Below are 14,891 nucleotides of genomic sequence, written 5' to 3' on the forward strand. Positions count from 1 at the left end.
GAGTTTGAACCACCGAACTTGCAGTTCAAACTGACCTTATAGTCGAGTGCTTATCCTTGCTAAGTGCCATTGAGTTGGTTAAACTCATAGCAAGCATGTATGGGATTTCTAAAGAGTGGCTGGTGAGTTTGAACCACCGAACTTGCAGTTCAAACTGGCCTTATAGTCGAGTGCTTATCCTACAGCACAAGTCACTTAGCACATCCCTTGAAAGAATATTCTGAAATATTAACAGAATTTTGAATTCTTTTTAAAATAGCTTCTTTAGCTAGTTTATTGTAAAGCAATACATCTATATTTATATCTCTGTATATACATATATATGAATATATATATATATATATGCAAATAATGTATAAGGTTTTGACAACTTCAACCATTTTTTCATTTATCATCGTGTTATCTATTGGTCCAGTGGTAATAAATTTTTTGCTGTGGTCTTTGATCTTCATCTGTAAGTATTTGCAGACCTCTTCACTTTCAGCCAGCAAGGTTGTATCATCTGCATATCACAGGTTGTTAATGAGTCTTCTTCCAATCCTGATGCCACATTCCTCATATAATCCATCTTTTCGGATTATTTGCTCAGCATACAGATTGAATAAGTATGATGAAAGGACACAACCCTGGCACACATCTTTCCTGATTTTAAACCACTCAGTATCTGTTTGTTCTGTTTTAATAATTGCCTCTTTGTCTATGTGCAGGTTCCTCGTGAACACTATGAAGTTTTCTGGAATACACATTCTTTGCAGTGTTATCCATAGCTTGTTATGATCCACACAATTGAATGCCTTTGCATAATCAACAAAGTACCAGTAAAGTTTTCTAATATTCTCTGCTTACTACCAAGATTCATCTGATATTAGAAATGGTATCCCTAGTGACTTGCCTTTTTCTGAATTTTGCTTGAATTTCTGACAATTCCCTGTCAATGTACTGCTGCAATAGTTTTGAATTATCTTCAAAAAATGTTACTGCACATGCTATTCATGTAATTGTTCTATGATTTCAGCATTCTGTTGTGTTATCTTTCTTGGAATAGGTATAAACATGGATCTTTTTCAGTCACTTGGCCAGGTAGCTGCCTTCCAAATTTCTTGGCATATATGAGTGAATGCCTCCAGTGCTTGCTTCTTCAGTTTGTTGAAACATTTCAATTTGTATTACATCAATTCCTGGAGCCTGGTTTTTCTCTGATGCCTCAGTGCTGCTTGGACTTCTTACAATTCCACCAGTTCTTGATCTCATGCTGCCTCTTGAAATGTTTGAACACTGACCATTTCCTTTTGGTACAGTGACTCTGTGTATTCCTTCCATCTTCTTGTGATGCTTCTGAACCATTCAATATATTACCTAAATCTCTAAATATGAGCAATCTAAAATTTCTAAATTTTAATAATGATTAAATATTTAATAACTGAGCATTCAATAGCAATAATTATAAAATAATTAGGACATGTAAACAAAGCAGAAAATCTGCTACATATAGCTATCTAGCCTTAAACTTGCCTTTCCCTTATTTAAACCCTTTCATGGTTTTGGTTTAAAAGTGCTTATTTTTTTCTTCTTTACATTTTTAGAACCAATAGTCTCCTCTTTAAAAATTTTAAATATCACCTTTCAGCATATTTCTCTCAAGGAGATAGAATTTTAAATATTTTTTTCTTTTTTAATTTGAAGGAAAGTCATGTTTGTTTTAATACTTTTAGGTTATACTTTCTTACAAAAGGGTATAAAGAAGTGGGGGGGATTCTTTGCTGGTTCCTAGGATGTGGAAGGTAGGGAGAGGGGAGGGAAGAGAATGTGCAGCACAGGGTAGGGAATAGACACAGGACAGTTTGGGTGCTGGGGATGGGGGCAATACTCAAGAAGGAAGAGAGGAAAGAAAGAACAAGGCTGATGGGAAAACAATTAGGTTTGCATGGGCTAAGTGGGACAGAGGTAAATAATGATGTAGGCACAACCTTGAAGCAACAGGACTCTGTGATACAATGATTGAGACATGGTTGAAATGGGAGAAATAATGGTAAGATGTTTGGCTGTCTTTTGAATCTTGATTTCCCTGGTATACCATTATAAAATAGACTCTTGAGGGGGGAGAGAAAAGAATAGCCAGAAATATCACCATAGAAAGCTTGTAAGTCTGTCTTCTGTCTATAACTGATTGGAATACCTAAATAGGACTACAATGCACCCAGTGAAGGAGGCTTCCTGTGGAGTCTCTGCATTACATAAGACCATAGGAGGAATCCTGAACCACATCCAGAAACTTCTGAAGTGGGAAATTTCCACTTGAACGGGCAAACAGACCAGCCTGAAGCGACTAGAAGAACAGAAGATACTTCTTGAAAGAAAGACCTACAGGAAAAATACAAAACAATAATGGCAGTCCGACTGTTTACTACAAGAACAAGCAAGTTGCTGTCCAGGAGACATCAGGGCAAGTGGTCAGGTCCCCTCAGGGCAACCCCCTTTCCAAGACTAAGACTCAATGGGAATACAGAAGCAGGCACGCGCTCTGATTGGTGACCACATTCATCACCAGTAAGGGGAAATGAGGGAAAACAGCAATGAAATGGTGAGCTAAGCCTTACAACTTTCAGTAGACTCCTGTGAAACCAGGTGGAGACCTGTTTAGCCAGCAGTATGGCAAGACCTGGGGACTCCGGCCCAGAGTCAGTGATATAGCCACAGAAGGCTAGAGTGGAGAGTGAAGCATCCAGTTGATAAGAAGAGAGGGCATATGCATAAGAACGTCCACACTTGCAGATAATACCTACTTGACCTGGCTTCGATGGCTAGATGAACAGACCTCAATTAGAAGAAAAAAGAAGAGGAAAAAAAGAGTAATCTGATACACTTTGATGAACTTGACCTACACCTATGGATGCAGTAGCTCAAAAGAGGGAACAAATCTTTACAGTGAGGATCACTCCCACCCCCTCGATACACAGGGTAGACAGCGATGGGCAACTTGGACATTGGCTACCCAAAATGGGGAGGCTACAAAGGTAAGAAGTGACTGGCTTAGGGAGCCTAGATCTAGAGGGCATGGAGGAAGGTAGAATCTCTACTGAGTAATATCCAATCTGTCTGGGACATTCTGATGAAAGGAGATGGGGATAGGTCTCTTGTGGTACAATAGTGAATAATTGCTATCAGGATTGACCGTGAAAGTCGGAAATGTATAGGTAGACGTTTTGTAGCAAAAGGAGGGGAGTGATTGACTTTGTAGTCCAGGAGCAGAGGTCCCTGGGACCATCAAGGGAGAGGAGCAGAATGTGGGACCCTACCCAGAGAAGCAGTGATACTGAGGATGGACGCAGAGACCATGACGTGAAGAGATGGAGTGGCTGGGAACTCTTAGACCCAGAGAGGGAGAGGGGCTATGTACTGAAGACCAGGGGACAGGCTTGCAGGGTATACCCTTTGGTTGGTTGATGATGCGTGGAGGGGATTGTAACAATGGCAATGAAACGATATACAATAGGATGAGTGCAAAGCTAATGTTCTCTCATGAAAACTATCACATAATTCACAATAAAAACATTTTTTTAAAAAAAGAGTATGAAGATTTTCAAATGTTTTTCCTATAAGACAGAACTAAACATGCCATAAAACCCGAAAATGTCTTCTTTTTCTAGATCTTTATGGTACATTGTTCATAAAGTTATGATGCTGCTGCTGTTGTGTGCCATAGAGTCCGTTCCGGCTCATAACGACCCTGTACAGGGTTTCCAAGGCTGTAAATCTTTACAGGAGCAGAACGCCTCATCTTTCTCCGGCGGAACAGCTGGTAGTTCCGAACTGCTGACCCTGAGGTTAGCAACTCCTGAGGTTAGCAGCCCGATTTATAACCACTACGCTGCCAGAGCTCCTTCAAAAAGTTATGATGGGCCCCAGATTGAACAAATGAAATTTTACAGTTAAATTTGATACCTGTACTTCCTATCCACAGCATGATTTTAAAGAGCGTTGTAAGTAACAATGGTGAGCATATTTATTCAAAATATTTTTTGAATTATATCTTTAGGATAAGTGATCAGAAGTACACTAGCTGGAATAAACACTGGACCACATGCTAACTTAAATCACAAGGTCAGCAGTTCAAATTCACCAGCCACTCCTTAAACTCACCAGCTGATCCTTGGAAACCCTATACAGGATCGTTATAAGTAGGAACTGACTCAGTGGCACTTAACAACAACAACTAAGATTTTGTTGCATATCATCAAGTTGCATATTAATATCATTTGCCAGTTTAATAAGTTAAAATGATATCTTATTGCTTAAACATAGAATTTTATACCGTTTTCTTGTGAGATTGAAATTTGAAATTCCTCTACTAGCCCTTTATATTTCTTCCCTTACAACTATATATGTTCATCCTTTGAGCATGGTTTTGGTTTACAAATTCTTTCTATATTCAAATAGAGTCAAATATAATGCTAATACATTTTCTTATTTGTCTTTATTTTTTATATTTATATACGTAAAGATTTACACCCTCGGAAACCCTGTACAGGGTCGCTATGGGTCGGAACCGACTCAACGGCACTTAACAACAACAACAATATATTTTTATGCATAAAATTTCAAATCTCCTTTGCAACTTAAATCTTTTCCTTATGATTTTTTCTTTCCTTTATTATCGTATCTGCCTCAATTTTGAACAAATATAATTTTAATGTATTGCTATATAATAAATTAAGCATGTACTAACTGTGCCTTTTCCAAATAGTTGGCCATTTATTGCAGTATCATATGTGTATTATAACAAAAATAGTTCTTGAAATATAATTGTTGTTGATCGGTGTAGTCTAGTTGACCCTGATCCATAGCGACCTTATGCACAACAGAACGAAACATTGTCTGGCCCTGTGTGACTCTCAAAACTGTTGTTACAGTGTTGCTGCCACTGTACCAACCCATCTCATTGAGGGATCCTCCTCTTTTTCACTGATCCTCCACTTTCCCAAGCATGATGTCTTTATGGAGGGACTGGTGCCTCCTGATAACATGTCCAAAGGAGAAAAGATGAAGTCTCACAATCCTGTCTTCTAAAGAACATTCTGGCTGTACTTCTTCCAACATAGATTTGTTTATCTTTTCTGAAAGTCCATGGTACTTTTGATATTCTTCTCCAACACCATAACGCACAAATTCTTCTATGGTCTTTTTACTCATTGTCCAACATTAACATGCATATGAGGTGACTGAAAATGCCACATCATGAGTCAGGAACACCTTAGTCCTCCAACTGATCTCTGCTCCTGAACATTTAAAGAGGTCTTGTGCAGCACATTTGCCTTATACATCATTTGATTTCTTGTCTGCTGCTTCTATTGGTGTTGCTTGTGAACCCAAACAAAACAGTCTTTGACAACTTCAATCTTTTCTCAATTTATCATGATGTATTTATTGGTTCAGTGATGAAGATTTTTGTTTTCTTTAAGGTGCAATCCATACTGAAGGCTGTGGTCATTGACCTTCATCCATAAGTATTTTATGTCTTCTCTTCCAACAAGCAAGGTTATATCATCTGCATTTTGCAGGTTATTAATGAGTCTTCCTGCAATCCTGATGCCACATTCTTCTTTATGTAATCCAGCATCTCGAATTATCTGCTCAGTATACAGATTGAGCAAGTTTGGTGAAAGAATACAACCTGATGCACACATTCCCTGAATTTAAACCATTCCATACACCCTTGTTCTGTTCAAACAACTGCCTCTTCGTCTATGTACAGGTTCCTCATGAGCACAATCAAGTGTTCCGGAATACCCATTCTTCACAATGTTTTCCATAGCTTGCTATGATCCACACAGTTAAAAGCCTTCGGATAGCCAATAAATTACAAGTTAGCATCTTTCTGGTATTCTCTGCTTTCAGTTAAGATCCATCTGATATCAGCAGTGATATCCCTCATGCCATGTCCTCTTCTGAATGCAGCTTGGATGTCTGGCAGTTCCTTCTTGATGTACCGCTGGAGTACTTTTTGAATTATCCACAGGAAAATTTAAATTTAATGGCATATTAATGATAGTGTTCGATGATTTCCACCTTCCATTGGATCACCTCTCTTTGGAATGAGCACAAATTTGGATCTCTTCCAATGTGTTGTCCAGGTAGCTGTCTTCTTGGATCTCTTCCAATCTGTTGTCCAGGTAGCTGTCTTCTAAATTTCTTGGCATAGATCGGGGAGCTTCTCCAGTGCTTCATCAACTTGTTGAAATATTTTAATTAGTATTTCATCAATTCCTGGAGCCTTGTTTTTTTTACCAACCACATTGAATTTATTCCTTCAATACCATAGGTTCTTGATCATAACCTACCTCTTGAAATGGTTAAACATCAACCATCTCTTTTTGATATAGTGATTCTGTATTATCTCCATCTTCTTTTGATGCTGTTTGCATCATTCGATATTTTGCCCATGGTGGTGGTGGTGGTGGTAGTGTGCTGTGGAGTCAGTTCTGACTCACAGCGACCCTGTTCAGGATTTCCGAGCCTGTAAATCTTGACAAGCGCAGAAACCCTGATCTTTTCCCCACAGAACAGCTGGCAGTTTCGAACTGCTGACCTTGAAGTTAGTAGCCCAATTCGTAACCACTACACTACCAGAGCTCCTGGAATCCTTTAATATTGCAATATAGGATATAATTGTTGTTTTGTGTGTTCAAGTTGTTCCAACTCATAGCAAGCCTGTATAGGGCTTCTGAGGGGTGGCTGGTAAGCTTGAACTACTGACCTTGTAGCTCAAATTGATCTTGCAATCCAGCGCATTAACCCACAGCACTACACCATGTCTCCATGAACCATAGTGGTGGTGGTGGTAATGGTGGTGGTGTGCCGTGGGCAATTCCAACTCATAATGACCCTATATAGGGTTTCTGAGGCTATAAATCTTTAGGGAAGCAGAAAGTCTCATCTTTTTCTCATGGAACAGCTGGTAGTTTTGAACTCCTGACCTTGAGATTAACAGCCCTACTCATAACCACTACATTACCAGAGCTTCTCCACGGAACATAGTAGGAGTTCAAAAATGTTTTGAATATTCCAACTTACTCTTTCTTACTTAACAAACTAGTTGCTGTTGAGTTTTGTCCAACCTTGGTGACCTCATTGTGTATCAGATTAGTACTCCATAGGGAGTGCAGTCAGCAGTATTTTTTTCATTAGTTCACCAGTACTTTCTCTCCAAGGTGCCTCTGGGTGGACTTGAACCTTTAATCGTTTGATTATCAGCTGAGTGCATTTACCATTTGTACTCCCTGAGAAATCCTTTCTTATTTAGTAATTTTTTATTAGAGCTTAATCCAGCATATTTTCTTACTTAAAAAATGAAAAATAGGAAAAATATACCTATTTTACCGACAAGACCAGTCAGACTAAGTCATGTTAATGATATACCCAAGGTCTCCAGTAAGTTGGCTGAATTGAGACTTAAACAAGGCCAGCTTCTCTGGCCCTAATCCCATTCACTTTCCACTGTGCCTCACATTCGCAGACACCATTATCTTTGGTTGGTTTATAGCAGCAGACAAACCTCCAATGTGATTAATTTCTTTTTTCTGTCCAGATGATTGCTGTTCGCTTTGAGAATAACTCCATGCACAGCCAAAGAGTTGAAAAGGAATTTTACCACCCGTCAATGGCTTTTTTTTTTTTTAATGAACGTACAGGTCAGACTCTGATGTTTATATAAAAGGAGAGATAAAACACCTGTTCTTCTGGACTATACCTTTAGGACTGGAGAATATATGACTTATTTTGAATAGAATATTTATAATCTACTAATCCATAAACTAAATGATGAATTACTACAAGTTGGAGGTCTGCAGCCCTGGCAGAATGCATTTTACAACCTGGCCCACAATGCAGAGTCCCACCATTGTGTGGAAGAAGAGAGAAATTGGCTATGACAGGTGGGATCAGTCTCCACTCTCATCACAAGCCATTGCTTATAGATACCTGCAGTGGAAGCTTGGGGACATGTATCTGCTCTCTCCATCTCCATAGCCTTCAGTCTTTATAGCTGGGAGTAACTTTGCCATTATCTAAGCCTTCCATTCTCTTTATGGGTGAAGATCTTTATGACTATTTATATCTTGAGCATCTAGCACAGGGCCTGACCTATAACAAGCACTCCATAAATAGCTTCTGCATCCTATTGTTGATTAATGAAGTTGAGACCTAAGGAGTTGACTTGTTCAGAACAAAACAACTAATAAATGACAAAGCCCAGACTTCTGGTCTCCTCATCCTCATCTGATAGATTTTACTCCAGTGGGACTAGAAATCTGGACTATGTCTGGAGGTCAGAAATATCACTACACATGGGGAAATCATCTTAAAAATCTGTCTCAGAATGTCTGGGATCCAGTATAAATATGTCATTCATTGAAAACGAGGCCAAGTGTGTTTCCTGGATAAGGAGCAATGTGGGTTGAATGACTTGACTAGCTCTGGAAACATTTAGTTGTGGAAATCTGCCTGTGCCCTTGGGCTACTGAGATGGTCCAAGGGAACCTCTGGTTCAGACTAAGCAATCCCTTTTGTATGGCTGACATGAGTTTGACCATCCTTAGGAACGCAGATAGCAACCTAACTGTTCCTCCATCACTGAGCATGTGTTGGTGACTCAAGTGCCAGCTAATTAAAGGTGAAAACTAAGGGGCATACTGACAACAGATTGGGAAGAGGCAGCATCAAATGATACTTTGATTTGGTAAGAAATAGGAGGAAGACATGAGAAAGGACTATATGAAAGCAAAGGCTGAATATTGTTCACTATACTGGGCACTTGTAATTGTTATTAGGTGCTGTTGAGTCGATTCCCACTCACAGCAATCCACTGTACAACCCTACAAGGCCCTGCAGCATCTTCACCCACAGTGCTATGTGTGAACCCATTGTTGCAGACACCTTGTCAATCAGTCCATCTTATTGAAAGTCTTCCTCTTTTAAGCTGACCTTCTGCTTTTTCAAGCATGTTGTCCTTCTCCAGAGTCTAGTTGCTCCTGATAACATGCCCAAAGTGCATGAGACAATGTTTGGCAATCCTCACTTCTAAGGAACATTCTGGTTGTATTTCTTCTAAAACTGATGTGTTCATTCCTCTGGCAGCCCATGCTATATACAATATTTTTTGCCAATACCTAGTTCAAAAGCAGCAATCCTCCTTTGGTCTTCCTTACTAATTTTCCAAATCCAACGCATATATCAAATACAAGTGCAATAGTTAAGGTTTTGTGTCAACTTAACTGGGCCAGGGTTCTCAGAGGTTTAGCAGTTAATACATAGTAAGGAGCTCTGGTAGCATAGTGGTTACAAGAAGGGATGCTAACCTCAAGGTCAGCAGTTCAAAACTACCAGCTGTTCTGGGTAGAAAGATAAGGTTTTCTGCTCTTGTGAAGATTTACAACCTTGGAAACCCTATACAGGGTCGCTGTGAGTCAGAATCCACTCCACAGCACATAACCACCACCACCACCACCATTGCCCCATGATGAGATATAATATAATGTAACCAACTCCATGATAAGTTCTGCTAGGAGCAGTCAATTAACTGAAAGGAAATTTGCTTGAGGGTGTGGTCTGCATCCAATATAATGAACATTTGGATAAAGCTTGCTTGCTTTTTGCTGGGTTTGGATCCTACATTTGACTCATCATCCAACCTGTGGTTCTTAGGATTTGAGCCAATGACCTGCTCTTTTGCTTACTGATCCTGAGAGTATCAGCAACCTGCTATCTTACCTATCCAACCTCCCTGTCTCCCAGACTTGTTGATCTTAGGTTATCACCGGGAGGGTTCTCTCTGATAGCCAGAGCCATTGCATTGTACAATTCCAGGGGTACCATTTACATTATATTTGTTCATTTCAGTGAATGTTGTACCCTAGAGTTGTCTGACATGGTGACTCTACTTGTGGACATGAGTGAGAAAGATGTTCCCCGGAGGCTACTGTTAGCCATCCTTAACAGCATGTATACGATAGAGAAAAAAGATAGGATGGAATTCAGGCCTTTGGTCACATTGTTGAGACACTGGAGCAAGCCTTGACTGGTCTTTCAACTTTATTGCCAGGGAGCATCAATTTTCTTCCAGTGTTTAATTCTGTTTGAATCGCGTTTTATGTTACTTGCAATCAAAAAGTTTTGAATGATACATCTTAGATTTATAATGATAGTCTCATTGTTATAGATACCCCAAACAGACTTCTTGGGTCTCAGAGAGGTTAGTTTGTCTTTAGTGTCACATTTCATGCCCTATTTATAGTCACCAGATAATTGCCCAGTTTCTGTTTCAGCTCAGAGTAGATATTACAACTTCCATACACAGTTAACAATTCTCCTCAAAAAATGGTAGCATTTCCTATAGTCCAGTAATTTTGCTAAGTATGAGGTCATAACATATAAATTAAAAATGTTTGAAGTATGAATATGAAAAGAACTGGTCCTTTAACAGTTGACAGTTTCCTGGACAATGTGGGGATTGTGGAGGTGGCAAGGGAAACAAAGAAACTACAAATGTTTCTTATAATATAAGATGTTGTTGTTGTTGTCAGGTGCCATCGAGTCAGAACCGACTCATAGCGACCCCATGCACAGCAGAACGAAACAATGTCTGATCCTGGGCCAACCTCACTACCGCCGCCACACTTGACGCCATCAATGATGCCACCTGGCAGATCCATCTCGTTAGGGGTCTTCCTCTTTTTCTCTGACCCTTCACCTTACCCAGCATGACATACTTCTCCAGTGACTGTTCCCTCCGGACAATATGTCCAAAGTATGAGAGACGAAGCTTAGCCATCTTGGCCTCCAAGGAGCACTCTGGCTGCACTTCTTCCAAAATAGATCTATTGGTTCTTTTGGCAGTCCATGGCACTTTCAGTATTCTCCTCCAACACCACAACTCAAAGGCATCAATTCTTCTACAATCTTCCTTATTCACTGTCCAGCTTTCACATCCATATGAGGCTATTGAAAACACAATGGCCTGGGTCAGGCACACCTTAATCCTCAAGCTGACATCTCTGCTCTTCAATAATATAAGATCTGGTGACTAAATAATGAAGGTTAAATAACAAGCAAGTTGTTGTTATTAAATGCCATAGAGTTGGTTCCAATGCAGAGAGATCCTATAGGGTTTCCAAGGAGTGACTGGAGGGTTTGAACCAGTGACCTTTCAAAAGTCCAGTGCTTACCCTATGATGCCACACCAGGAATCCAAATAACAATCATATTGCATAGAAAAGAGAAAGGAATTCTAAGTCGGGGCATCAGTGAAGGGGTTTTTAACAGTTTAGGCTTGTCTGTAAACTGGACTATTTTTGAAAATTAACAGAATTTCCATAGCTAGAAATGAGGATAAGGACATCTCAAGCAACAAATTGTAAACAAAGTTTGGAAGGTGGGAAATTATGGATAAATAATCAAGTATGGCAAATGCTGGTGTTTGGGTGTATTGGAATATCGGATTAAGTTAGAAGACAGAAAGGACCCAGAATGTGAAGGATCTGGAAGGCTATCATAAGAATCTGGATTTTATTTGATAATGATGTTGTTAAGTGCCTTCAAGTCATTTTTTACTCACAGTGACCCTGATAAGGGTTCTAAGGGGTGGCTGGTGGGTTTGAACTGCTGACCTTGTAGCTAACAGTCTAGTGCTTACCCTATAGTGCCACACCAGGACTCCAATCACAAATATATAGAGTGCTTATTTTATGCTACTTGAAGAGAGTAAAGAGATATTGAAGCACTTACTGATGAATATAAAGACTACAGTATGGATTATACCTCAACATAAATAAAATAAAAATCCTTACAGCTGGACCAATAAGCAACAAAGGAGAAAATATTCATGTTGTCAAGGATTTCATTTTACTTGGATCCATAATCAACATCCATGGAAGCAGCAGTCAAGCCATCAAAAATAGTATTGCATTGAGAAAGTTTGCTCCAAAAGACCTCTTTAAAATGTGAAAAGGCAAAATGTCACTTTGAGGACTAAGATATGCCTGTCCCAAGCCATGGTATTTTCAATCACTTCATATATAGGTGAAAGCTTAAAACTAATAAGGAAGACCTGAAGAAGAATCAATACATTTGAATCATGGTGTTGTCAAAGAGTATGTCTTAGACTGTCAGAAGAATGAACAACGCTGTCTTGGTACAGCCAGAATGCTCTTTATGGAGAGACTTTGTTTCAAGTCATTTGGACATGTTATGAGGAGGGACTAGCTCCTGGAGAAGGCCTTCATGCTTGGTAAAGCAGCATTTTTATTGTTGTTATGTGCCACTGAGTTGGTCACAACTCATAGACACCCTGAAATGTCATCTAAGGAGCAACTGGTACATTTGAGTGGCAAACTTTGCAGTTAGCAGTTCAGTATTTATCCTACAATGCCACCTCAGGTAAAACAGAGAATTAGTGAAAAATTGGAAGTCCCTCAGGGGGATGGGTTGATACAGTGTCTATAACAATGAGCTGAAACATAACCATTGTAATTCTGAAGTAAAGGACTGAGCTATAAGTTAGAACTGATTCAGTGGCACCTAATAACAATGTTACGTGCCAAAATTTGGTCTAAGAACTTTATATGTATTAACTTAATTATTTTAATTCTTACAACCACTTGATGAAGTAAGTACAATAGTAATTATTCCCATTTTATTGGCAAGGAAATTGGAACACAGAGTGGTTAGATAATTTGCTTAGGATCACATTGCTAGAAAATGATGGATGTGGAAGTCAGATCCAGGCAGGCAGACTTAAGGTCTCTGCTCTTAACCACTCTATAATAGTAAACCTGTCAAGGTATTCAAAATAATAGTGATGCAATGATTGATGACTTGACCACTGTTATGGGGAACAGAAGCCCTGGTGTGGCACTGTAGGATAAGCACTGGATGCTAACCGCAAGGTCAGCAGTTCAAACCCACCAATTGCTCCTTAGAAACCTTATATGTGGTCATTTCAAGTCAGAACTGACTCAACAGCACTTAAGAACAACAGAAGAACCAAATGCAGACAGGTCGTTCCAGTAGCTCAGGTGAGAAACAAGGTCAGCGGCAGAGAAGATGAAAGAGAGAGGCTGGAGATGAGGCACACAAAAGAAGAGACACACAGAAAGGTTATAAATTAGGGGCATTATCCTGTTCATTTGACCAGCAGTATTTAAAAATCAAGTGCTTGCAAAGTGACTGGCTTACAAGGTTTCAAAAGGGAGTTTAATTTAAGAGTGTGTGGGGGAAGATAGAGTCCCCACTGTATAGTTTTCATCTTGTCTAGATGGGTCTGGTCAAAAGCGATGGGAATAGGATTCTTATGATTCAATAGAGAGTAATTGTTATCATGACTAATTGTGACTGTCACAAATGTAAAGGTAAAAGTTTTGTAACAAGAATGGGGAAGTAGTTAATGTTAAAGTCCAGAAACAAAGGACCATAGGACAATCAAGGAAGAAGAGCACAAGTAGAATGCGAGACCTTATCCAGAGAAGCAGTGACACCAGAGATGGAGGCAGAGATGGGGACATGGAGAGAATGAAAGCTGGCAGCTAAGAGGCAGGCTTGCAGAATGTGCCCTTTGGAAGTGTAAACTATTATATATGCGTGAGCAAAAAAAAAAAAAAAAAAAAAGGCACTAAAATGAATAGAGAGAAAAACTATTAACTGGTGGTACATGGAGGGGATTATAATCATTGTAATGAAACAAAGTATATGATTTGTTGAATGTAAAACTAATGATCTTCCCTGTAAATTTTCACTCAAGTCACAATAAAAACTTAAAAAGAAATCAAATGCTTGAATGGGTTTGATGGAGTCATCCTCTTTTTTTTCTCCACAATCACATCCCACTTCCTTCTCTAGTCTCTCTAGCCTTTGAAAGTTAACACCATTTAGGACCCCTGCTCTGTAAGATTTGAAGTTGTTGCTGTTAGTTGCCACTGAGTTGACTCCATACATGGCAACCTTAGGCATTTAAAACAGAATGAAACATTGTCTGATCCTGCACCATTTTCATGATTGTCAGTACGTTTGAGTCCACTGTAGCTGCTATTAGTGAATTTACTGATAAATTGAATGAATCCCTCTTATTAAAGGTCCCTTTAATCCCTCTTATTAAAAGTTTATATCCCTCTTATTAAGGGTTTCCCTTGTTCTTGTTGACTCTGTACTTTCTCAACCATGATGTCCTTTTCTAGCAATTGGTCTTCTTGATGGTATGTCCAGAACAAATGAACTGATGTTTCACCATCCTCGTGTCTAGGAGCATTCTATTCTGGTTGTACAAATTCTTCAAAAACGTATTTGTTCTTTATCTCACAGTTCTTCACCAGTACCAGAGTTCAAATGCACCAGATTTTTATCTTTATTGTCCAACTTTTTCATGTATATGAAGTGACGGCAAAGACCTTTGGTGAGTCAGGGAAACCCAAAGGATCCAGATGGATCAGAGGTGTTAGAGTTGGATGTAGTGTCATGAATGGTGTCATATTGCATAGGAAGAGACTAAATAGAAAGAACTATGTGTCAGTCTGAGACATGTGGGGTTTAGAGACCTGTAAGACAAAGAAGAGTGGCCAATAAGTATATGCATGTATCTTCTAGAGTTCAACAGCTAGAATTATTGGGACAGAGAAAACAAAGTCATGAAAGACATGAAGAGGAGCATGTATATCCCTGAAATAATGGAGACTTGGGCATAGCAGGGAAATCACCTTCAGCATTGTCTTAGGCTGAGTTCTTTAGAGAAGCAAAACCAGTGAAGCTTATGTTGTTGTTGTTGTTGTTATGTGCCGTGGAGTCAGTTCCAACTCATAACGACCCTGTACAGGGTTTCCAAGGCTGTTAATCTTTACGGGAGCAGAAAG

This window comes from Chrysochloris asiatica, unplaced genomic scaffold (genome assembly GCF_000296735.1).
Source record: "Chrysochloris asiatica unplaced genomic scaffold, ChrAsi1.0 scaffold00293, whole genome shotgun sequence".
NCBI classification, from domain to species: Eukaryota; Metazoa; Chordata; class Mammalia; order Afrosoricida; family Chrysochloridae; genus Chrysochloris; species Chrysochloris asiatica.